General features: G+C 48.4%; 1 protein-coding gene across 26 annotated transcripts in view; it reads right to left on the bottom strand.

The window, feature by feature from the left end:
- Positions 1–26,419, bottom strand: part of LPP (LIM domain containing preferred translocation partner in lipoma) — a 381,405-nt gene that overhangs the window by 226,382 nt on the left and 128,604 nt on the right. For 20 of the 26 annotated variants that reach the window (XR_011099536.1, XM_068692525.1, XM_068692517.1 and 17 more), the window contains one exon: positions 13,186–13,251. The exons of 4 other annotated variants lie outside the window; for them this stretch is intronic. The gene's annotated coding sequence lies outside the window, so the exon portion shown is untranslated. Of the gene's footprint in view, positions 1–13,185; positions 13,252–13,375; positions 13,856–13,940; positions 14,091–26,419 lie in introns of those variants that run through there. 2 more of the 26 variants (XM_068692532.1, XM_068692531.1) reach the window with 2 other exon arrangements.

The following is a 26,419-nucleotide window of genomic DNA, read 5'->3' as shown; positions in this document are numbered from 1 at the left end:
ATGCCCCCCCAAAAAAATCAATTAATGGGCAGGAACTGTGCTGAGGATCAAAATCTTTAATCCTTCATTCTTTCCCTCCCAACTGATCCACTTAACTTTTCCTCCCCAGACCCCAAGCCATCCTGGAAGTCACAGCCTGGTGTATAACAAATCCTTGGATGCTTTCTTCTCCTTCCTGAGCACTGCACCAACCTGTGCCTCACTGTTGGCAGCTCAGCCCATGGCACCTTGCAAAGAATCAGGGGAAATAGCCTTTTTCCTATGGAAAATCCTATATCCTAATACACAGAAGAGTGATTGCTACCAGATGGCTGGGAACTGATGCTGCAGAGAGATTGCTAATGGAAGCAAGATATCTGAGTGCCTGGAAACTGCAGGAAAAGAACACACACCCCTTTGTGCAAACAGTCAGAAAAAGACTACATTTCTCTAGGTTCACAACAGGTGATTTGACATTCTCAAGAGACCAGCACCCTAATGTATTCCTACCTCCCTTTTGCAACACAAAGCAAAATTAGAGATTAAAGTGCTTTCTTCTTTAAGAAACTGAAAGCCCACGGTACTCTCAGGAAAGAAAGAGGATCTCTGCTGGTTATCGAGTCCTGCTTTTAGATAAGGCTTGACCTAACACTAGATAAGGCTTGCTGTGCCTTTGTCATTGAAAACCTCCAAAACGGAGAACCGAGGCTGGTAAATTGTTCAGGTGTGCACTATTTTCCCAGCTCTTGAGCTGAATCTCCCAATCCACTCTGTATATGCAGGGCATTTTATTTTGCCATTGGGACAGCAACGTTTGGCTCTGACATTGTTGTAACACCCCAGAGAGTGGTTGCAGGCTGCCATTGGGTCACTGTTGCCTCCTCTCCTCCAGGCTAAGCAAACCCAGCTCCCTCAGCCTTCTTGCAGGCCATGTTTGCTAGGACTTTGAGTGTCCTGCAGCCATCCTCTGGGCTCTCTCCAGCTCTGCAACACCTCACTGCAACTGCAGGACTCGTGACGGGACAGCAGCCTCACCAGCACAGAGCAAAGGGGAGCAATAATGCCTCCAGATCCCTCCTGGGTTCTCCTGAAGTAACCCAGCACACATTTTGTTTTATTTGCTGTCACAGCCTACAGTAGACTCGCATTTGATTTGGCATCCACTGTATCCTCCAGGTTCTTTCATCAGAGGCAGCACACAGCAGAATAGAAGGTGTATTTTGAGATCATGCCTAAGCCAAGGGAGCCCCAGACTGTCCACGGACACATGGCTAGGAGAAGAAGTTATGAAGTGATGTTAGCTACCCCGGGCTATCCGCAGTAAGCACAACATGCAGCTGTTTGAGCAGACGGCTGCTCAAAGAGGGATGTTCTGGAACCGGGGGAAATGGGCGAAGAGGAACATTAAGAACTGAGGCAAGTGTGCTGACACTCCCGAGCACACCAAGATAAAGCTCCCTTGTAGTTGCTCCAGGGCATTAGTTCAGCTCTGAATAGAAACTGGGGACTGAAGACAAGTGGTCAGGATTTAATTTTCAATTCTGCTTTCAAACTCATCAAACTACTGAGGACCATCCTAGTAAGCTATTGCTCTTCCATGTCAGGTCAGTGTCTGCTCACTCAACAACTGCTGTGCCCCGAGCTCTGGGAGATAATTCCCCTGCTGAGCAAACCACGGGGCCAGCAACAAAGCTAACACAGCCAGGCACCCGCGTTGGCCTCACAGTTTTGCTAAACAAGTGCATCATATCAAAAAAAAAGTCATTCCAGTTGCTCCACCACTATCACACCGGTGTCTTCTCATTTTGATGAACCACTTCAGCCCTTTGTTCCCTCCCCCAGCAATCGGTTCCAAGCCTTGTGTCAAAGAGCTTCCAGCCAAGGGTGGTTCCCCAGGTGTGACATGGATGAGGTGGATCGTGAGCATGGGGAATTTTTGGAGGAAAGGAGGAACCAAACTTCTAATAAACCCAGAGCTGGCATTACGCTGCTGTGTTTCAGCCAAGGCTGATGGCCGCTTGGGTTCTGTTTTCGGATGCTGCTGGGGCAGCTGGGCAGTGCACACAGCTCAGTTAATCCAACGTCCTCCAGCAGTTGCTCCTGCGAGCTTGCAGGTCTAAGGCAAGGCAGGTTCCCCCACCAGTAAGTGGTTGCGAGGCATTTCAGCACGCCTTCGCTGTGTAAAGCACGTATTTCTCTTTCAAAGTAACGTGGTTGCCAACACCTTAACCATTCCCCAAGGACCTCCAACCCCACCAGCCCCTCTAAGTGCTTCATTACCTCCCGCAGACTCCTGCAGAGCTTGCATCCCAGGTGAGCCGTATGAGCGAGGCTCTGTCAGCTAAAGAAAGCACACGGAGCTGCAGGAGACCAGAATCTGCAAATCAGGGCTAATGGCTTATCTATCACCACTCGTAGTGCCTACGAGTCCGGTCTCTTGCACTGCAAAATATCCAGGACAAAAAGGAAGACAGCAACAAGAAACCACCTCTGAGATTAAAACTATTTCAGGTTTCTTTTCATGACATCTCACGGGAGGGAAGACTCCTTCCCTTCTTGATGGACTCTTTAAGGTGCTATGGGGATCAGCCAAATAATGTAACTGAGGTACCTGAGCTGTGTGCACATCCCCAAAGCTTTCTTGTTTTTGAGTTAGAAACTGCTGCCTCAAGTTATAAAAACACCATGTTTTGAAATTGTATTGATATGTTCTTGGCACTGAAAAAAAAATTATAAATAAATAAATAAATAAAACTGCAAAGGCAACCAGTAAGGAAACTTGAGCTGCCCTTTGTTTCTGCAGGACTTAAAACACTAAGGGGAAAACCTAAGCAACAAAGTAAATTGATCTGTGGAAAGATGCAGTCTGTTAGGACTGGTACACGATCTGTGTTTTGAAGCTAGCTTGAGCATACGAAGGCATAACCAGTGCTCCAAAGCTCCTAGGCTGCTGCCATCAGGTTCCTGGAGATGGCCCTGCTGGAGACATCTCCCTGAGGAATCACATCCAAGGCACGTCCCTCCTTAAAGCAAGCAGCCACCAGGGACCAGCTTCACCTGCTCTCCGCACACAAGCACAGCCAGCTTCTCCTCTGTAGTCCACTCTAAATTCTATCACCCTCCTGATTTCCAGTTGAAGCTATGACCCAAAGGCTCTAGATGATAGAAGAAGGTTATTTAATCCTGCATGGAACACACATGCATGCACACAGACATGCATACACATGTGCACATCACTTCTTTTCTTCTCTTTTTTTTTCCCCCCCAATGCTACATCATTTGCTCAGGAAAGTGGGAAAGGAGAGAAACCAACAGTTGCTCACATGGATCAACACTTCCAGGCTCTCTCTTTTGCAGCTCATCTCACTCATACTTGTGGTTTTAACATGTGATTCGCATTAGGCCCCTCTGCTCGCCATTTGATGGTTCTGCTAAACAGATGTGAATTTGTTTAGTCACAGAGCCTGCTCCTTACACTGCCTCTTTGTAAAACAGATGGGCCCTTTTTTTTTTTTTTTCCTGTTCAGCAATATTCAGATAATGATCACACCCCATGCACAGGTTTGCTTGATGATTCTGGACGACAAGGCACAACACGTGAGCATGGACATGATCTCACTCCAGCCCTCCCAGCAGCCAGGACACCGCAGGACACCATGGTACTGATGGACAACACCAAACCCTAACACCAGCAACATCTCGAGAAGACCCCATAGATCTCCGAGTCCCACAACTTGAGGAAATCGAGTGATGTACAACGAACCTAGAAGGGTCCAGAAGACACAGCTCCACCAGCCGCCCACCTCAAAGGACGTCCCCCCACGTGAAAGCTCCGGTGGAAGAGAGAGCTGAAGGACAAGCTCCCGCAACATTCATGGGGACATGAAACCAGGCGCATCTCCTGGGACTCCTCAGCATGGGGAAATAGCCTGGAAAAGCTCTTCGCTCCCTGTGTGGGCATTCTTCTCTCTGCTCTGAGAGTGCCTTTGGCAATGGATGAAGCAGAACTGCACAAAGGCCCTCTCAGAGCAGAATAAGGCTGCCCACATGAGAAGTGCGCTCGGAATAGCTATTGCACTTTAAATTCACACCCTGGCTTTGTTTCACAATACTCCCCCTGTGCAGAAAGGCCCTAGGCTTCAGATTCAATTTCAGCCCGCATTATCGATAGCTGAGGACTGCTTCCATCTGAAGGCAGGACGCAGCCTATATGAGAAGTATGATGAGAGGGGAGAGGGATGAAATCCACAATTCCTCTGTGCTGTCCTGTACGTGGACGTGCCTCTGTACTGCTTTAATAACCGAACGCGGATGACTTCATCCCAGCAAGTGGCCCTGCTCTGGGGGTAAATGATCTCTGCTTCACCACAGAAACCAAGCACAGGATGTGTATCCATGGCACACACAAATGTCATGCCCCCACCTGTGCAAGGATCTAATTCCTTTCCAAAAGCTGCAGTCCTGCCCCTCAGTCACCGCTCTGCCCTCCGTGCATTGCCCACCTGTTACGACGATGACCTCAGTTTCTACAAGAAGCTACTTAGGACGTGTATAAACTTGCCTCGGGGGGGAAAAAAGAAGAAAAAGAAAAAGCTGTAAACACGGTCATATTAAAATTTGGGTTATCTGGAGAAGGAGACTCCAGGCTTCAGAAGGGAAGCAAAAGGGCAGTTCTCTGCCTGAAAGGCACCCGGGACACAGCCACTAACAGCCCTCCCTCTGGGCCCTAACACTCAACATTTACAAGAGTAAAAAGTATACGTGCCTTTATTTTTTGTGTGACGGGCTCACAATAAAGCACATTAAAAGGCCAGAAGATATTAGGCAGTAAAATTTCCCTACAAGAGAAGACCGGTGCTGAGAAGGACAGCTGAGTCCTTGCAGGAGGACAGGCACTTCAACTACAAAGCACCTCATGAGGTGCAATTTTCCTTCCTGTTAATGATCCAAATATTCCGCCTATGGATCATACGGCAGCATTTCACTTTTGTGCATCTTAAGAAAAAAACAACAAAGTGAACCGCTGTGAAAGAGAGACTTTCATAAGCATAAAGCAAATTTATGTGTCCAATTCCCAGGGGCTGGTTTCCTAACCTTCATTATGAGCCCTCAATAACTTTCTCTGAGAAACAAAACAATGCGCTCGTCTTACTCCATTCAAGCAAAACCAAATTCCCCCAGTTTCGCCCCACCTGCTCCCCAGCCCTGGGGCTGGTGCTCTGGCTGGGACAGGACCGATGCTGCACCGAGGCAGAGCGTGGCATCCTCCGAGGTGCAACCCAGCCACCTCCTGCGTCCTCCCTTCCTCGTCACCACCTCCTTTCCTACATGCTGGAGAGAAGTTTTAGCCCTTTCCTTATGACACTTGGAGCTACGAGCTGAGAAGAGCTCTGCAAGAGCCGTCCTGCCATACATACAGAGCTGAAAAGCATCTGAAAAGCAAAGGATGGATACGCACGTTCTCAGTGCGGGGTTAAAGCTAATGGGGAGCGGAGCTATCCCAGCTGGCGAAGGCTCATGATGGATAGCAGTGAGATGTTCTGAAGAAAATTAAGAAAACATTTTGAACGCCCTCCTAAAAGGGAACAAATAGGTCCAACACTCCAACAGAAGGGGATTTTTTTTGCATCTCTGAGTGATAGTGCTTCGCTTTTATGGCCTGCGGCTGCTTGGAAAATTCAAAGCTATTTCTCTGAAGAATTCACTTGGACAAGCTTTATGGCTTTGATCAGTTAACTATTTTTTAATGCTAATCTACCCCAGTGATATTTGTCCTCCTTTTCCCCATGTGCACAGAAGCACAGATGCAGACAAATACTACACAAAAGCAAACATTACCCAGATGAACAGACAGGAACAATAACATCCAGAGCCGATAACCCCACACCAACTTGGTTCTGTCTTATTCTTTTCTCATCTAGCAGCCCAAGATCCTTTTGCCCAATAGGACCTGCTAATGGAAATTTGGGAATCAAATTTGGTGGCCAGCAGGCATAACGTATGTGCGGTGATCTGGCCACAACTATTCTTGCTCAAGTTAAAAAATAAAAATTGTATCGCCTGAAAGCTGCAACGAGACACGTGGCTGAAAGGCCTTGCTTCAGTAACAGACAAGCCTGCAAGCAGCCCAAGTGAAGCCCCATCCTCCAGATGAACAAATAAAGGTGCAGATATGAGGATCTTCTTAAGTGTATGGAGCAAAGATATAAACTGCACCAGGAACAGGACTGGAGCTACCTGGCACCCAGCATCCTCCTGGGACCGCTCTGACCTTCCCTGCAGACTCAGGCTTACCCCTGAGCATGATGCTTAGCAAATCTCCATTTACAGTCTCAGCATATGAGCTTGCCTTCCTATTTAGAGCACCGAATACTGGAGATCGGTCAAACTGTGTACCAGGAACACGCCGAGTACACACGCTCATGCACAATTACCTGCCCCATCAGTTGTATCCCTGTGGCCTCCTATGCCATGCAGAGCAGCCTTTACACCTAGAAAAGCAGGGTAAGGAACAGTCCCTGCTCTGCAGTACCTCTGCTCCTCAAGTTGCTATCTAACTTTGCTTTTTGTCTTTGGGTAACAGATTCAGGCAGTATTTCCTGTGGCAGAGAATTACACAGGCTGATTACCCTCTGCGGAAAAGTGAAAAAATCCTGGAAGCAATTTTCTGTCTCAATTGTTCCCAGAGCACAGGAACAATCTCTTCGCCCTCTTCCTATTTTCTGCTCAGTGCCGTGCGGGCTCGGCGTGCAGAATTCATCACGCTGCTGCCTCAGGTCCGGGTCCTGCAAACACTTACCCAGGTGAAACTTTGCACATGAGCAGTCCTAAAGACTTCCACTTGCATCAGCCTTGAACTTGGCCGCGAAGTCTTTAGAAGTCATAAAGGATGGATGGAGGTAGGTGTGAAACTCAAAGTATTCAAGAAACGTTCAATCCTAGGTAGGACCAGGCTTACCTCCACAGCATGACACAGACGAGCAATGTGTTTGTGACAGCCATTTCTTAACCCAGCACTTTTAAAATTCATGAGTACATTTTTAAAGACAGTCATGGAAGAGCAGCTTGAACTGAGAACCATGAATCTCAGGTAGAGCTCATAGGGAGGAGGAGCATTTTCTCAAACAAAAAAATTTACTACCATGGAAAAAAAAAAACAAACAACAACAACTAAAAAACCAACCTGTTTTTTTTTAAACCAACTAAACTAAAAAACCACCCTACGCACCCCAGGAGGCAGCACGATGCTCTGCTCTGCTCCAGCACCCAGGTGCCTTGGGGAGTCCCAGGCTTCGCAACCTGAGAAGCTGAAATTTGGCAAAAGTTTGTCCCACAAGACGGGGAGAGGACCAGGGACTGAGCACCAACGTGCACCTCTCCGGGCATGCTGCAGCAGGGGCTCCAAGCATGTATTTTTTAGCATTTTGACAACAAATACATTCTGTACATGTACACACCCACACTCTGAATGATTCAATCAAAACCTTATTGTCCAGCCAGAAGTGTTTTGATAGAAAACACTCGATTTGCCCTCATCAATTGGGCTTAAGCATCAGTCAAAATATTTTCTTGAATTGACACCGCTGGTCCTAGAGCAGAAGAACAAGCTCTTTGGATAATTTGCCTCCAAAGGCCGGTACTGACCTTTCAGTTGCATTATTATTTTTTCTTTAAGTAAAGCTAACTTTTAAAAGATTGCTACTTTTCTGCTGATGCTGCTGGGAGAGGGGGAGCAAACAGGGCTGCATGCCCGCCACACAATCTCATGGCCAATCTTAATATCGCTTAATTTTCAGATGAGGAATTTGGTAGTAAACAACCTTTTCATTGTAACACAAACATTTTTAATTTCATGCCCTGCTAATCATACATCTGTTAGAGTTCCTTCTCCATCCATTGCTGTAACGATAATAAAAGAAAAATCATCACGCTAAGAACGTGGTTTGTCTGAAACGAAAATTGAATAATAATCGATTTTCCTCAGCGGGATGAGGGAAGGCAGCGAGCAGCACAGCTCGCCCGGTGAAGCTGACAGAGGTGTGGTTTTGGAAGTGACACCTTCACATTTGTCCTGCCGGTGGCTCCCAGAGCCACCACCCTTGGAGGCGGCAGCCCCGCTGCCCCCCGGCGGGGTGGATCGCAGCAGCCCCGTTTCATGAGCACTTTGTCACCATCGCTGTTTGTGTAAGAGCCTTTTCTGAACTGCTGATACATCATTTTTGCCTTTTTAAGGCTCCTCCTATTCCCATAGCCGTGCCAGGCCAACTCCAGATGAGAAATGCTGTGCTTGTAGCAGCCACACAATGAATAAGTGACGGGAATCCACCTGATGCCCCAGGCAAGGCGACCCAGAGACATGGGCAGAGGTACGGGGCTCTGCTACATCCGAGATGCCTGCCCAGGCTCCAGTCCTCATATCAGCACCCCGTAAGCCTCTCCTTCCAGAGGCTGTCCTCTAAAGCACTGTTATCTACATCAGCTCCCCCTCATCTTCATGGAGAAGCACAGCAGTTTGAGTAATCCAGCTCTAAGGAGACTCCCCGGGGTTAACTAGTACCAATTAATTACTCCCATTTTGCAGATAAGCAAACAAAGGAACACAAGAGAGCACTGAGCGCCCCGATCTACATTTACAGAGCAGAGTTCAAGGCACACACACGCTGGCCTGGCTCACGGGTCAGAGTACCCAAAGCCCTGGGGAGAGGAACTTGGGATCCCCGGCCCCTGCCTCCTCCTGCAGCAGCAGCACCAGCCTGCCCTGCACAGCCACCACTGCAGGGCACAAAACCCATGAGGCTGAGCAGGATTTCACTTGGCCCTTCATGCTGAAGCTATATATATGTAATAAATCCATATACGTCAGGCAGAGATCCCCAGGCTGGCGTTGGGAAAGGCACTGTGAACCCCAAAGCAAGGCTCGCTCTGCTCACCCACAGCATTTTATTTCATTCTCCACTGCCACCCTCCCCATGCACGTTACAGCCGCACATCAAAATCAGAGCACCCCAGCCACAGCAGGCTCGGGGCAAAGACTGGGGGAACACGGTGAAGGTGATCCTAACCAGCCTCTGCCACCTGTAAGGCGAGGTGACCACGATCAGCATCAGGACAGGCACTGATACCTCCCGTCTGCAAAATGCAAAAGCGTTCAGCTCCGGGCTTTTCAGACCTCTAATCAAAGTGCATTCAGTCACACACCGCTACCAGAATTACCAGCCTAAAGGGAGGGGAAGGAATAAAAAAAGACTTTGTTGAGCAAAAGTACTCCGAGACACATTTGATGTAATAGTCATATGATTAACAAACTGTCATATCAAAGTTTTCTGCAAAGTAGGAACACTCTGACAGTTCATATTTTAAAAACTGACATTTTGATTCATTACTGTAAATAGCACTCTGTATTAAATATTGTGACAAGGCATACAGTGTATTTTTTGAGCTCTATAACATTTAGGAAGTACTGGATTTTTTTAAAAAAAACACGTATAATATCAAAAGCAGTTAAAGCAGAACTCCAAGACGGCTTGTAGAGGAGAGGATCGTTATTTCTGAAACAACCCACTTCTTCGCCGTCATCCTGAGCACTGCTGGGAACTTTGGCCCACAAGGATCTTAATGTACTGTTTGCATAATAAAACAGGGAATTGTCTCACGGAACAGAAGAGCTATAAGGAAAGTGGCTACATTAAATAAGGTAAAATTACTCAGCAGCACATCGTCTTGGAGCTGGCATAAGGGGAAGAACGCTAAAAGGTGCTGAATTGCCACTCAGGATATCTGAGAGTGCAGGATCGCAATCAAAATAAACAAAGTGACATCCAAATGAGTGCCCACATGGGCGTCTTGCTTATCCCTTAGTCTCCAACCATGTTTTGCCCATCGCAGACAGAGGTGAGAGGGGAAGGTGGCCCAGAGGGAGCTGTTGAGGACATTTTCTTGCATGGGACTGCAGGAGAGCAACCCGAGCCGTAGGGATGCTGTGAGCCACCAGCACTGCCCTGCCAAACCAGCCCATTTCACACCTTTCCTCCAACCCCCCGAGCCTCTCTCAGCTCATGGGGCCCTTCCCTGACTCAGCAGCACGACAGCAACCAGGACCGGGCCCATCAGCAATGCAAATGGTTTGCATTTCCTCAAAAGCTGTGCACATGATAGAGAAATTAAAAATAAAGCCCAGGCTAGCAAAGAAAGGCCTGACAAAGCAGCAGGAGAAAACCCGAGGCTGCCTAGCCTGTTTGCAAGATGCTCAGGTGTTATTAGGACCGCAGTCAAGGGCTTTAGGAAGAAAAATGGTTCCCATTACCATTACTTACAGCCAGCTGCAAGTGGAGCTCTGGGCTCAGTCTGCTGTGAGAGAATGGATATGCTGCCACAGACACGAGCAGCGAGCCCGGCCCGGGACACGGTGAGGCAGTCACGCACCCTGAAGATGGATCACAATGCTATTTCCACGTGGGGCTGATCCAACACCGCCTGCGTTTCCCTAGGAGCAGCTACATACCGCTCATATGCTGGAAATCTTGTGGATGGGTTTGCATGCCAGCAAGTGTGGTAGTAGTAGTGGTCTAGCCAGACATCCAAAGCATATTGGCACCGCTATAATTTGTCCATTCACCAATATGTTTTCCTAAAAACGCCCATATGCTTTTCCTGCAGTTCCCATATGCTTTTGCGAAGGGAAACAAAAACATTTTGTTAGTTGCGAGCGATTGATCGCTGCATATTTCACAGAAGTCAAATAGAAAAACAACAACAAAAAAGCAGTCAGCTGCTTCCCCCTCCCTTTCCTCCCTGCTCACGGAGGGAACTGTGAAGAGCAGGAAAAATTCAGCCCACAGCAAAATACACACACACGGCTCATTTTTTGCACTGCAAGATATTCTAGGAATTACAGGAGGAATCTTCATTAAAAACAAGCTATCAAAGATCTGGCAGCCGGTGGCATTCCAGGCAGTAATTCAGCGTTGGGTGTTTGTCTACGTCTCCAGTGCTAGCTCAGGTCCTCAGGAAGGAGCAGCGCCCGTCGGGTAACGCAGCCCACAGGAATCCAGGCTCCTGGAGAAGCACGTCAACCACGCCTGGGGGATGCTGCCACAAAGAGGTTACAGCCTTCCTGATGTACAGGGACAGCTAATTTGATGCCAAATCTATCACAGAAATCCCCCGCCGTGTGCAAGGCTTCCTAGGAAGGCACGGAGCTGCTGCTGCAGATCCCAAAGCAGCGAGTGCGTGCGTGGAGCGGGCAGACAGCTGGGTTCAGCCGGGAGCACGAGTGTGGGTGTGCAAGTTTGTGGGTGTCAAGGCTGGACCATGTGGGAACCGTGGCTTTTCAGTCAGAGACTCATTAAGAAACGTGGCAGACCCGGAGCCAACGTTCAAAGAGGAGCAGTGTGAAACGTTTCTCTGGAGAAAGATTAGTGCATGTCCTTCTTTACACATATAAAATTAAAGAGAGAAGCATAATATGGACAAATCAATTAACTTCTGAAAAGCCAAGGGCACCGAACGTAACAGCAGAGGAGATGGGAAGAGCTTCATTACAGGGACACTGAAGCAGTGCACAGCCTTTCTTCCTTGGAAAAGAAATTCAGCTACAGCTGCACAAAGTCCTGATTCCAGCCCTGTGTTCCTCCAGTAATGTTCCAGTAACTGGAGTTACTCCACTGTTGCTGGAGTTTGAGGCTGACTTTCTGCATGGGACACCCCCAGCTGCACGCACCCTCCTGCCAGCGCGAGGACTTTCAGTGGTGCAGTCCGATGTTCTCCAGTTCTGCAGCAAATGTAACCAGAAGTGTTCTCCCCAAAGTTTGGGTTTCCTTACCAAGATCTAACCTCACACAAATGGCCTAATGAGAGACCAGGTACAATAAGGCAAGAGCCCAATTTTCCCACCAGAAAAAAAAAAAAGCTGAAAAAACAGTCAAGAGAAGAGAAATCAATCTCTTGCACAAGGCTCACAGTAAAAAATAATAAATTTGTCACATACAGCTTGCTTGGCAAGACACATTTTATGATATGCTTTTGTCCTGAGAGGAGCTGTGAGCACCTGAACATCTGACTTCCCAATTCACAAATATATTGGATGCTGTTGCTTAAGCTTTCAACAGAGAGCAAAAAAATACCATCTCATTTAGTCAACAGTCTACAAGGGTGGGCTTCTCCCTAGGTTTCATATTTACAGCAACACTTTGGGACAGTCTATTAGGCTTAGCCAGGAAAGCTGCCACGGAAGGAGCGAGACTAAGAGAAGTGCTGCCATTAATCTTTGATAACCCAGCAAATGGGAAGATCAGGCCTTGAACCAAATTCTACTCTCTTGCTATTAATCTCCTGTCCTCTACTTATTAATCCCTTGTCTGTCTTTCCCCTTCAACATTTATTAATGCCCCCAACTGTTTGCAGTAAACAGGGCGCTGAAACCTCATCTCTAGCCAGCCATAATTCACCAGACAGAAGGAAAAGCAACAGAAAAACAAGAGGGTAAAAAGGAGGAAAGGAAGGATGTGGATTGCCTTACTGAAGTGGCAGGATGAGTGCACTTCTACTCAGTGACACGGGAGGGTAAAGAAACTCTCCCAGATTCTGCATGCCACACAGACATCTCACAGATCTCAAGCCAGATCTGCATCGAGACAAACGAAGTAGCTCCTCTAGTCAAAACAGGGTCGCTGGGTCTAGTGGCATGTGTCCAGCAGCAGCCTCTGACATGAAAATAACCCCACAGCTATCCAGAGCATGAAGGCCAGTGCTGTACATAAACAGCACAATTAAAAGGGATGACGAGGCCAAAGCTACCAGCCAACCCCATCCATTTATTATCTGCTTCTCCATGGGGCTGCTCGCTGCTTTCTCCCCACAGCTGCCATCACCCTGTAGCATCTCTAACACCTCTTTCACCTCCTGGGATGTTTCAGCTGATGGAGGCCTGAAGACAGATCCACCGCCCTGACACTGCTCCTTTTTAGCAACCTCCCCTGAGGGCTCCCCCTCACGATTCAGTCGCCGTGGGTCCAGACCTGGGCCCAGAAATAATAAAAACCACGTTGAGTCTCCTGGGGTGCCCTGGCCTCCAGCACCATGGGCTGTGGAGAAACTCCTTCATTTGCTGCAGGACCAAAGGACACTTTGTAAAGCCGCCCTGGGGCCTGCAGGCCCTGCCCAGACTCGGCTGTCGGCCAAAGCCCCACGAGCTGATGCGCTCCTCACCTGGAAGCCAGGCAGCCCCCTCAGGCCCCGGGACAGACGTAGGGACAAGGCTCTTCTGAGGCACCTCTGCGGATGGAAACGGAAAGGGCAGCATTAACCTTCGTGCTCACAGTGACAGCAGAAAGTAAATCAAGCTGGCCGTGACACCTCACGGAGAAAACAGCCCTAAAAGGGCCTGTAGGCCCGCTACCTTCCCTCGCGGAGCAGCTCATGGCTATTTTTCCTCTGATCCAGCTCCCGTGTCAGCTTGGCCCTGCTTTGCTCCATGTAAGGGCTTTTCACACGTCGGCAGGGCAGATTAAATCTGAACGAGAGCATCAGAGCGACGGAGGTTTATTGGAGAGAGGAGCTGCTTGTTTTAAATCAACGCGGAGCTGGTGAAAGGCACTGACGTAAGGGCTCTAGGTAACAAAGCCTCTTTCAAAGCCCGACCAGACACCCTCCTGCCTCTCGTGCTTAAAGGGCCTCTTCTTCCCCAGCCTCCTTCTCTGCGAGGGCTGCACTGAGTCACCCTGCGGCGCCGGGTAGGCATGTGAGCACCCAGAAGTAGGGAGATGGGATGCGTTCCCCATGCAGCACTTGGGGAAAAAAAAACAAGTGGCAGGGTGGGACGGTCCCAGCCCCATCTCCACCTCCAGCCCTGGCTTCCTTTGGATGTCTCCAAAGGTGCCTAGCAAAAAAAAAAAAAAAAACAACACTAAAAGTCGGGTTTTTGAAGTAACCACAGGCTGCCTTTAACCAGCAGCTTTTCATACCAACAGCTTATTGATATCTGAGCCTCCTCTTGTGTTTTCCATTTCCTTTCATCTCCGTACCGGGGAAGAAATAAGCAGGCACAAAATACCAGCGAGGATCGGTGCAAGGCCCCACACCCCCTCACCTGCCCCTTCCCACCCCATTACCAGGGTCAGAGGATTCCCAATCACCTCCAGCTTCTGCCCATCCCCTTCCCCTGTGCGCCTGAAATTAATTATCTCTTAACAAACACAGCTGAGATTAACTAATGACTTAAAAGATCCTTAAAGGAAGGGAGGAGAGCCCAGCACTGGTGTCCTTGCCTAGGGGGACTGGGTCTGGCAGGGCAGCAGCTTCACCCTCCTGCCCTGGGTGGAGGAAGGGGAGCACAGAGGAGAACTGCAGAGGTTGCTTCAGGCCCTCACCGAAGCACAAGAAGCCCGGAGAAATTTCCTGAGGATCTGCCTGCTCTGATGCTGGATATTCCTTTCATATTTGCCATGACAAATAATTCATGTTAACATTTTTTCGAGTGCTGTAAGCCCCGTATCGAGTAACAGCAAAGAGACAGACAGGTGTCCCGACCACAGAGGAGGCAGCACATACCAACAGTTTGGAATTTATTATTATTGTTATTTTTTAAAGGGGGAAACAAATCCCACGGATTATTCTGTGCATGATACATTTTCTGCTCCCTGTTTGATGTCGCTTTCAGACCGAGGACTTCAAATAGCTAACGCTAACCTATGCCTCCAGCCTGTTTGAAACTCATGCCCCTTGTGTGACGGGCCGTGAATGCATGGTGAATCACTTCCACCACACACGCAGGGGGTGAGGAGCGGTGGTCCATGCCTCCCGGGCATTGCACGGACACGAACACGTCAGGGGAAAGGAGACGAGGGCCCCCTCTGCATTGCCGCCTGGGAATTCAGCGCTACCAGCTTCGTGTTTCCAGAGCTGGGAAGCTGGAGCTGCAGGTCAGCAGCCCAACCACGAGCAGTGAGATGAGAGAAGAGGAGAACTGCTGGCGTTTTCTGCAGAGCACACACATACAACCTGCACAGGCTGCACTTCCACTCTCCCTGCCTGCCTCCGGGAGATGCTTAAGAGAAGCTGCATTTTAATTACTAGTCCTAATCAAGGGAATCTAATCTTGACAGCGAGGGAGAGAGAGCTAACCCAAAGTTACAGGCGTGGGGGTATGTGGGTCCCAGCTCTTCGCTTCTCTGCTGACATTATGGCTTCCAGGAATTAAATCAAAACCCCACTTACCTTCGGAGAGGTTGCAATTTGCATCTAAAGCGCTGCCCAAACCTCAGTTGTAATAACCAGATAGAGCTCCTCCGAAATCAATGGAGTTCCTCTGATTCTGTCTGGTTACAGATCTACAGACCAATAAACATTAAAGCTTCTCCAACCTGCAGCTAAATATCTTCTAATAGAAGACCATTATCTTTGTCAGATTGATTTGGACACCTTGTTTAAAGCGTGCTTGAAGACTCATTAGACTCTTTGGGGTTTGGTAGCTGGATTTTAAGAATAAGCCCCAGCAGCAATTAACCGCTCGAAGACGGCATGTTAACAGTTTACAGACAAAGCTGAAGTGGAAATACAACTTCACTTTCTGCTTTTCATTGGGAAATTGGTAAAATGGAGGAAGCAAATAAAATGCAGAAAAATGAAGGTAAGCTGCGCACACACCAAAAAATCATCCACGTTATTTGATAGATATGAATTAAAAAGGAATACAGGGATAAGAGAGACAAAATCATAACAGAGAAATCCAGTCTTCTCCTCCTTTTGAGCCTTACTAAATTACAGCACGCACAGAAGATGATGCTCACCCCAGGAAACGCAGATGTGCTTCCTTGGCTGCCTCTGGCCCTAGCAGCTGGGCTCAGGTTGGGCTCCTCTCCCTCGAGCCTTCCCGAACCCTCTGTTGCAAAGCCTCCCAGCACTGAACTCGCAATGGCCAGGCTCCCCGGCAGCAACACTGCTACCAACACATTACCAACACGTTTTACAGCTCTCTGTCCAAGGGTGGATGCTATGGACATTGCCACATCCTGAAGAAAAAGAAATGCAGCCCTCCTGTAGCCTTTCAATCAGCAAGACAGCGCCGTGAGTGAGGAGGTGGCGCTGACCCAGGAGCGAGCGGGTGGGATGCTGGGGTAGGATGGTGGCAGATGGGATCCTCCTGTCCTGCCCCAGCTGGGCTGGAATGTCACCACACCTGTGGGTATGGCTGTGGCACCTGCACCATGCTCCATGGTCACATACGTCTGCCCTGACCACAGCTCTCTGCTGGCTGCGAGGAGAAAGGGCAGACAGCAGCACAGCCACCCCAGGTACCCAGCACAGGGCACGCACCAGCCTGGGCATCAGTGTGTGGGCAGGGGTGGTGAGGACAGGGTCATGCACAGCCCCAGGGGTGCACTCCATCATGTTCCCTTTCGCTGTTTCAGATCTGGATGCAGCCTTAAAAACCCACAGTGCCAGGCACCTAACCAACGTGTAGCTAAACGAGGGCAGGCTGAGCTCAGTTTTGCCAGTAAAATGGGAAAGGACAAAAACAAATGAAAACAACAGCAACAAATCAGTAGTAGTAGCATTTTGTTGAAATCAAACAAGCCCGAAAAGCCCCAGCAAATCAAAGACAAAACAGAACAAGGGATATGGTATGGAGAAACACTCTCAGTCTCTGCTATTGCTTCGAGACAGCAGCTCACTGCCACGATTGAAGCTCAGGTAGCTCAGGTGCTGGAAGCAAGACACCACGCTCCATTAACACGGAGGTACGATGCTCCTGTGCCGACATGCTCCTGCACCACGAGAGCAGCTCACTGTGGGGATGAGCAGGATGCTCGGACAGGCTGCCTCTCGCACTGCAGCCCAGCAGCTGAGCCGTGAGGACCCCGTGCAGGCGAGCACCCGTGCCCACCAGGAGGATGGATGCTCCTGGTGCTCCCACCGCGGTGTCGGGCACCTCCATCGAGGGTCCCTTCCCACCAGCCCCGGCTCCCCGCCGCCACGCAGGAGCTTCCCAGACAGCCCACAGAGAAAGTCAGGCGCAGCTAAGCACCTGGATCTACAAACAACAGATTAAATTCTCAAGCTACAAAAGTATGTTTTAGCAAAAGTGCAATTGAACTCCATGTACTTGTTACATTTCTAAATATACTCCGGTTGTCAAGACAACAAAGAGACTGATGGATCTCTAAAGTGTACTGTATCTATTTAATTGTCAGCATTTCAAACTGACTCGAGGAGGGAAAAAAATGCTGCGTGATAAGTCTAATCGTCATGGTTACCACTGGCTAACCCCATAATAAAAATATATATATGCTAGCTGAATGTGCCAAGCCATGTGAGGAGCAGATGGGAGACATTCTCATTACTGCGACAGCCTCCACTGGAAAACTAAACTTGAGGAAGGATGCGAGAGACTTTACAGAGATCTCAGACACAACAGACGTCGTGGGCTGCATCTTCCCAGCCGTTTGGCAGCAGCCGCTCGGGCTTTTCCGCCGCGCTTCTTCGCCCCTCGCGGGCTGGGGCAGCCCACGGGGCTGGGGCTCCCTAACTCGCTGGCGTTCCTGCCTGGGGAATCTCATCCCTCCCCGTAAAAAGCCTGGGATGCGAGCTGTTACTCCTTAAAAACCTCTGACAAAATGCGATGTGCAACCGCCTGGTGTTTGCGCTCCCACCCTCGCCTGCTTCTCTCCTCCCCGCGGGCAGCCCACGGGCATGGCTCCGGCAGGAGGCTGCTGCAGCCCAGCCTTGCTGCTCTAACGCGGTGAACAGCTCCAAGGAGAGCCACATCCCACCTCAGAGAAGGGCAACAAGCAGCAAGAAGCTTCCAGCCACTGCTGCAGGTAGCATTGCACCAGCCTGAGGTCAGGCTGAGCATTTTCATGCACCCCTCCCCGTGCACCCGCTGTGACAAGCACAATCCGGCACTGCCGTCCACGTGCAGTCCCTCCTGGAAGAGATGCTTTCCAAAAAAAGCCTCAGACACTGGCTTTTTACATGGAAGACCTCCACAACTACGTCTGAGATATCTACCTGGGTACAAAATGATTGTAAAACCCAGGCTTTTTTCCTCTGAGCAAAACTGATCCAACCGCACTCGTTTCTCATCATTCTTCCACCAAGCTGCAATTTAACTTGTAAGGGGGAGGTACAGATCTCATCTGGACACAAGAGGCGATGGAAACCAACTCACATTCACCTGACCAGCACTGATGTCAGTGAATGACCAGGTTTCCAATCTCCCCCAGTGGCTTTTGACAGAGAGCACGTCAGAGTTGAATCACCCTTCCAAGTCTCCCCTGTGATGCTCAGCTCCCTGGCACAGATAAAAGCTCTGCACCTCCGCCGCCAGACGCTCCCATGGAAATCCATCTCCAGGAGAGAGCCACAAAATACAACTCGATCAGGTTGGAAACCACTATTTAAGACACGCTCCTTCCAAGGCCTCTCGAGCGAGGTGCCTGAGGCTGTGCCGTATTCCCTGGAGCTCGCCCTCGCTCACTACCAAGATGACCAATTTCTGAATTCCCGACCTGAGATTCTCGGTGACAGATATCTGGCTTTCGTGCCTACCAATACAGTCACCGTGCGGTTCACCATCACGCGCTGCTTCACAGAGCCCTGCGTGCATGGAGATGGGCAGTGAAAATCAAAACAAAAGTAGCACAGAAGTGTTATTTCCGGGGCTGGTGTGAGAATTACTGCAGCTACTGCTAAATCTAGGAGCCAAAAAGGAGTCTCAGGCACAAAGAAGCCTTCAAGTCATCAGGATGTGGAGGCAGCTGGTTTCCCCAGGTATATGGCTACACCTGGAGTGAAGCAGCACCAGCATTTTGTCCCGAGCTGCCTAAGTACTTCTGAAACTAAGCATTTCCCATAAGGAACTTCAAAGAGCTTGCAGCCCTTCTGCAGGCTGTATCCAGAGCTTAAGTGAGCTGAAATCCCAAACAACCGGGAGCTTAAAATCACACTCCAAAGCGCCTGTTTCGACATCGTAGGGGTGCAGGAACCTAACTTTGGTTTTCCTGTTACTGAAAGTGCTTGCCTGGGGCACCAGGCTCTCAGCTATGGCTCTGAGACAACTATTACATTCTGTTCTAATAAAGTGCACGCTCTCAGGAGCAAACTCCCCAGGATGACTCCTTTGCTTTGGCACAAATGGACTCATTTGGTTGAGATAAAAGGATGTTCTCTTGCATCACTTTCATTTGATTTTTTTTTTTTTAAGATAGAGAAACAGTTAATTTTGCTAAATGAGTGCTCTGTTGCCATGACTTCACTGCAGACAAACACAAAGCCATCAAGCTCCTTTTCTCTGGGCGTTGTTTTTTTCAAACAGGTATTTGATTGCCTGGATTTTCTTACTTCTTTTCCCAACATCTGGATTTCCAGCAACATCCCCCAGCCAGGCAGATTCATAAGGGCTATACCTGTTCATTTAGAGATATTCCTGCACATATTCATGCACTCACAATCCATCTCTGCCAGATGTGCCACCAGACCTTCTGCGACTCCAGCTTGCAAATCTCTCCAAGGGAAACACGAGGTTTATGGGATTAGTCCCTGAAAGGCAGAATTCCCACCAAGGACTAAAGGGTGGCTCCATCCTGCTCACTGGCAGAGTCTACTGCCAGGATTTTGCCCCAGTCCAAAAGCAGAAGCCTCCCACAATTACAAGTCCTTCCCAGTGCCTCAGTTTCCCAGGCAGGAGAAGGCTGTGCACACACAGCATCTGCTTCTGCGGGGAGTTGCACGTTGGCTGAGTTAATATTCACGAAGTACACTGTGGATTAAGAATATTATTAGACTTGACTGAGGTAGACGCATTTTTCTCTTTTCTTTCCTTTTTCTTTTTTTTTTTTTCCCCTCTAATGTTTGCATTGAATAGACAGACTAAGCAGAAACAGCATTTGTAGCCTGCAGCCATTATCCCAGTAAATGGCTTATTACAGCACGCAGCCTACCCGCTCACCTCCAGCCTGTCGCACTTCCAGGCAGGTAGGTGGAAGCGCTGCTCATTCCGGAGAACTTTCCTTTTTACTGTCTCTGCCTGATGGAGACTCTCGATAGCCGGGCTCACAAGACAGGGATTAGGATATAAATGCTTCGGTAGAAGCTCGTTGTTTGGTACCTATTTACGACAATCACAGAACAATTAATTACTTCCTGGCTAAGACTAATTCCCGTCTCTTCCAAAGAGGTGGGGAGGGCTGGGGGGGAAGGAATTGTCTCAAGACTTTCGATTTCCTGATGAGTCACAGCAGATCCACTCGAACGCGCTCGATACTTCAATCAGGCTGTTTCTTATCAAGGTATATTCAATACATTACCAAGATGTGGGGCGTGCTATTTTAAGGGCTCATTTCAGGCCCTGTAGGCATAAGGTTGCCTCTGAACGTGTGTTTGGTCCTGGCCAAGGCAGGCTCACCTCCTGCTCCACCGCCCCTTCCCTGCGTTCCCATCACCAGAGAGAAACAAACACTGCAAGAGACAGAAAACGAAGAGCCCTACGCTCGCTGCACTGATTTTCACAACACGCAGCCCTTCAGTAAGTAGCCCTCTCTCCCACTTCATTAGTTCATTCCCTTCCCTTTGGCAATGAAATTACTTATGTGACAGCAGCATCTGACAAGAAGAAAACATTCACAGACTGCGCGGGTTGCAACAAGTCCGCAGCCTCTTGCTTTCTTCGTTCTAGGGCCAAGAATCATACATTTATTTTTCCGCCCCGGGGAGCAACTCGGCATCCCTGTACGAATCCTCAATTGTCCCCAGTTCCCACGCCACCCACTCACAAGCTCCCAGGCTCCGTAAGGCAGGCGGGAGCCACCTTGCCCAACCTCTGAGCAGCAACGCAGGTTTTGGGGACCGCGGCAGGTGCCCTCTGGTCCTCGTTAATTCCTTTATTTAACGAACTGTTAGATGTAATTTATCGTGCTGATTGGGCAATTGATCCCAGGCGGGTCCTTTGAGTCCACGGCAGGTTGTGTTCTGTATCAGCCTGACTCCAAAATGTAAAAAAATAAAAAAAAAAAGCATGGCCATGATAATAAACTTCAGCTCCTCTAAAAGCAGCCACTGTCCAGACACCACCTCAAGGCCACGCTTGAGCTCCTTATTCCCAGCGGTTTTCCCCATGGCACTGGACTGTGCGAACAGTTTCTGTGCAAGCAGCTGCAGTGCCAGTTTCTGCCCAGCCCATGCTAATCGCGAGCGATTCCAGTTCAAACGCTCTGAAGCCAGAAAGTATTTCGGTGACATCCAGCCCAGGTCTCATCTGTCACCAGCTCTCCAGCGGCGAACAAACCTGCAATCAGCTATGAAAACTTGTCCATGTCTCTTCTTTCCCCCTCCTTGGAAACACTTCTGTGCAAATTCTGATTTCATGCAGCTCGTTTTTGATCCTCGCGATGTTTTCGGCCCGTCAGTGTAATGGGACTGCCAAAGCAACACAAAGGTGTGGCCATGGATGTCCCATTGAAGTCGATGGATCCTCCAAGCCTTAGCGGCTCCTCAGGTGCTACTTGAAAAGTATCATCACCTCGCCCTGGATCATGTTTATCTAAAAGCCTCAAGGCACCTTAGAGATACTCAACCAGCTTCAGAGACTGTGAATGCAAACAGCACGTGGTCAAGGACTGCTTCACATCGCCAAGCTTGGTTTGGAAGAGCCAAGGAAGGAAATACGCCGAGCTGTAGTTTAAAGCATGGCAAATCAACTCGAGTGGGCTCTGTTAGTTAAAGTCACCTTAACTAGAAGGGGAATACTCACACTAATTTTACATATTTCCATGAAACACACTATCACCTCGGTTTGGGTGTTTACAGGACAAGCAGTGACATTCACTTGGAGCTGCAAGAGGCTGAGCAGCACAGCTCTGCGTGCACGTGAATCCACGCCAGGAATGTCAGCGCCTGCTCTCTCTGTTTTACAGTACCCGTGATAAAATCCTTCACCACCCTTGGGCTGCACTAGCCAGCATCTAACAAGATCTGCAATGCTTGCTGGACTGTGCAGCTCTCTTCTTCAGGCAGCAACCAGCTCCTTTAAAGAAAGTGTGAGGCAGAAAAGGGGATCATGAGCTGGTGGCCTCTGCCATGCCATGGAAAAGCACCCATGGAGCTGCTGCCTCAGGACACAGTGCAAGCAATTTTCTTACAAACCGGTGTTGTGAGCAAAGGGAATATACAGGACCACGTTAACAAAGATGACAAAAAGAACTTCAAAGGAATTCTAAGTTCTCCTTGTTCTGGACAATTGCATATGGCTCTGTCAGCTCAAGCAGATGAATGATCAGATTTGGGCTCATCTCGTTTTCTTAAAACATGTCAGCCCGGGATTCTCCCATGCCAGGCAGTTAAGTTCCCATGCTTTCCCAAAAAGCCACTTGGAAAGTTTCTAAATGCAGAAGGAGAAAAATAATCCTGCTCGGTCCACGCCTGCGTCTCCCTCTCCTCCCATTAGCACATGGGGAGAAGGTTGGCTTGGAGCAATACACCATTTCCATTTGAATATGAATCACTCCTCTGGTGAGAAAACAAAACAGAAGCCCATTTCACACGAGCCTTATCTAAAGACATAATGAAAACCGACACATCTGAACGGAGCAATGGAAATAAAGCACGGTGAAAACACCGGCTCAGGCAAATGAACAACAATACTTTCTGTCCCAAAGGGTCCCAAAGCTCACAGGGGCAGGAACCACTCCAGCTGCCACCAAAACCTCATCACCTCTGGATGGTACCCGGGCAGCACCACCTGGAGCTCACGATGGAGGGAACAACATCATCGAGCTGAATCTGCACAGGAGCGTGATCCTTCTGGGAAACTGGACCACTCTCCTGGAAAGTGGAAGCTGGTTTGATTTGGATTCATAGCATTCGAAAATGGCATTACGTGGGCTGAGCACCTGAATACCAGGCGCACACGATGCTGTAGTTAGCGGTGACTGGCTGAAAAAAGGATGGAAATCAAACCTCTGTATTCTGGTGCTCTCCAGCTTCTCATTCAAAAGGTTACAAAAATAGTAGTGAGGTGGAGGACTGAAATGCATGGAGTACAAATGGATTTCTTACTGCCCACAGAATGGAGGGAGCAGGATTCCTTGCCCCTGCTTCAACTGCTGGCTTCCCGTGGAGTTTTTTTTTCCTCTCCCCAAGTCACTTTTCCTCTCCCCAGCTCGGCTTTCCCTTGTCCTACAAGCACAGCAATATTCCACCAGCATTAGGAACAGCCTGGAGGAAGGCAAAGCATTACTATTTAACACTGCTACTGAAAGGCTGGTCTTCAAGAAGCAGCAGGTCTTGCCTCTCTCCAGCTTTGCTGAAGCCCTGACCAAAGCACTGCTTTCACCCTCTCCTTTCACCCTCTCCTTTCCCACCAGCACAGCTCACGCTGTCACCTCCCCAGAGGTGACAGTGGCTTTTTGTTCCAGCACTGTTCAACAGAGACACAGCCCAGACTCAGGCCCTGTGCATGCTACCCAAATACAGGCAAACAAGACATTCAGAAATCCTTCAAGAAAGAGGCCCTGAGCAAGCAATCCGCACGCTTCCAGCACTAAATGTTTGCTTCTCCTCCTGGCAGCATCTGGAGGCTTGCAGAGCATTTACCTGCATCTTGGCAACAGCTTTTTAAACCTACAAACTCATCAACAATTCACCTTGACTCAAAGCAATGGTTTTCCTGAGTGCCGAGGAAACAATGAGCAGAACCATCTTTTGCTTTTTCCCTATTTATTTTTTTTTTTTTTTGGCAAATTTCTGATAAAGCTTTTCTGAAAGGAACTTGCTTAATCTTTTCCCACATTGTATTCTGTATACAGTTGCCATTGCAGAAATAAAACAAACCAAAAAAACTTTGTGCACAAATGCAAACAAATCGGAGAAGGGCTTGGCCCGCTCTGCCTAAAACAAATGCCAACCTCCTCTTTTACTGGCTCGGCGGCAGCGACCCAAAGCTAATACGTTCTTAGCATTTCTGACAGGCTGACTTTTGGAGGAGTTTGTGCAAGTTTGCCTTCAGTGCCTTGGGACTGCACGACAATTCAAGGGAAAATTCCCTTAAAAGGAACATGCACGGTGATGTTTCGATGCTACCGAGCTGGTTCCCTGTAGAAGTGACCTCTCTCCAACCAGGCAGTCGTGTTCCTGCAAGCTGGAGACACCCCCTCATCTTGGTTTAAACAGAACAAATTCATTTCTTTTTATTGAGAGGGGGGAAAAAATCAACAAATCGATGAACACGAAAGGAAAGTTACAACGAGCTGAACATGATTTACAGGTAAAGTGAATTGCCAGGGGATTCAGGCAAAGATTCATCGCTGATTCATCAAACAAGTCATTGAGATGTCTAAAGAACGAGCCATCAAGAGAAGTCCCTCTTCCTCTCCACCTCGTATTATTAGTTACTGCTGGAAGTGACCTTTTCTGCAAATCTCTCGACCACTCTGAAGTGCCGGAGACTTCAGGAAGCGAAAATTAGTTCTTAAAGGAACTAAAATGCTTCAAAAACATTTTATTAAAGGTTGCATCTTGCTTCTCTCTCTCATCCCTTCCCTTGGGCATTTCGGATGAACTACCTGCTACAAGAAAACAGCCACTGTGCAGTTCTAGCTGAGAATCCCCATTTCCTTCTCAAATTCCCTTCCAGCATCCAGCCCAGGACAGTGATGACACGGGTGCTCAGCATGTTGTAGGAACCAAGGGGCTGATTGGGAAGCTGCCTGATGCCACCGGAGTGAGGCAGCAGCAAAGCCAGGAGGAGAAGCAAGGGGCCCGGTCCCTCTGCTCTGCCGGCAGCCTTGGGAAGAGCTTATTTGGGGAGCTGGCATCGCCTGCAGCCAGCAGAGATCTCGCCTGGCTCCGGAATCTGCTCAGCCCGGCAGAAGAGTGGGAGGTGCAATTGCTGGCAGGAGCAGGCAGAGCAGCAAAGCTGGTGGAGATCATAAATGAAAGAGTGTTGTAAAACACAGAGGTGAGCGCAGACCGACACTCACCTTCACAGTTCCCCCACAGACAAGCACGCCACGCTAGACTCTGAAAGCTTTGAAACGCATCCAGCCCTCGCTGCGTTGATCCAGGAGCCTCATTCGTATGCGGGTTTGTTCTCACACACAAACACGGCAAGTTTTTAAGTCGCACACGTTTTGCACATGTCCCACGGGCTCAAGCTTACAAGTTCCTTGGGAAACCTGGTCTTAAACGGGACTGTAAAACCAAAGGCAAGAGGTTACAGATAAAGGCAAAGAACACAAAGAACCCCAGGGGTGCATTTGGGTTGGAAGGGAGCTTTGGAGGTGCCCTACACAAAGGTTCCCCAATACCCCCAATTTCCAGAGGATTGTTTTCTTAAAATAAAACATGCTTAAAGAAACTGAGCATCCAAAAGTGATTAGTCACACAAAAACAGGCTAGGCTCTCTTCATTTCATATCACTCCAGACTGGAAAGTTTTCATCAAGGCCATAATATATTCCGTTCCAGAAGAACAATTAGGGGGCATTAGACAGCCAGTTGTAACTCTTCGTATTAAAAGGCCTTGCTACTTATCACCATGTGCTGTGCCTTTAAAAGTTTCCAAAAATGACGGCCTTTTTTTGTGCATGCTGGAATATTCAAGAGCATTTCATATCTATTCTCATATCAAGAAAAGAGCAATTAGATCAATAACGAAACAGGAGTGCTCCCTTTTACTTTCTGTGGTTTGCAAAGAGGTTCATGTTTCTGTGTGAGCACAGCTCTTGTTTTAGTGATGTGAAAGTGTGGTTTGTGCGATACCCAGTTTCTTCTAATATTTGAGTTTCTGTTGTTATCTACCTACAATTTACAGTAAAGTATCTTTTATTCTCACACCCCTCAATCTCAAAATTAGACCGATTTTCCCAACAACAAGATTTTATTACCCCGTGTGGACCTTTTACAAATACTGGAAAGCTTGCCGACAACACGCTCCTCGGTAATACAGCACGAGTTCACAGAAGAAGGCATCAGTGTTACCATCTCTATCTATGCATGAGGCTGCGTGTACAGACACATAAAGAAGAAAATGCCTTTCTTGAGGGAAAAGGACTCATTTTGAGTTTAGAAAAACAATTAGAGTTGGGCTGCAATCCATGACAGGGGTCCCGGGGCTCTCCATGCAGTATGAGAAGATCACTGAGCAACATTTGAACCTCTGTTTATGTATCACTGCTGTGCTATTTGCTATCATTAGATAATTATTTTCAAAAGTAATCAAAATATTTAGAAGGGGTTTTGTTTTCTTGTTTTGTTTTTATTTTTGTTTGTGGTGTTTGTTTTGCGTTGTTGTTTTTTTTTTTGTCCCTGCTGCAGAGCATGAATCCAATTCTTCTAATTTCAACAAAAATTTCTTAAGAACTCTTTTTGAATTGGAAGGACACTGCCAGTACTGCAGATGGGTAATCTGCTGGCTCCAGCATCAAACAAAACCAAGCCATTTATAGCAT

This window comes from Anas acuta, chromosome 9, assembly GCF_963932015.1.
Source record: "Anas acuta chromosome 9, bAnaAcu1.1, whole genome shotgun sequence".
Classification (NCBI taxonomy): Eukaryota; Metazoa; Chordata; class Aves; order Anseriformes; family Anatidae; genus Anas; species Anas acuta.
Note: the sequence above shows the minus strand (reverse complement) of the source record. Positions and strands in the feature narration are given on the sequence as shown.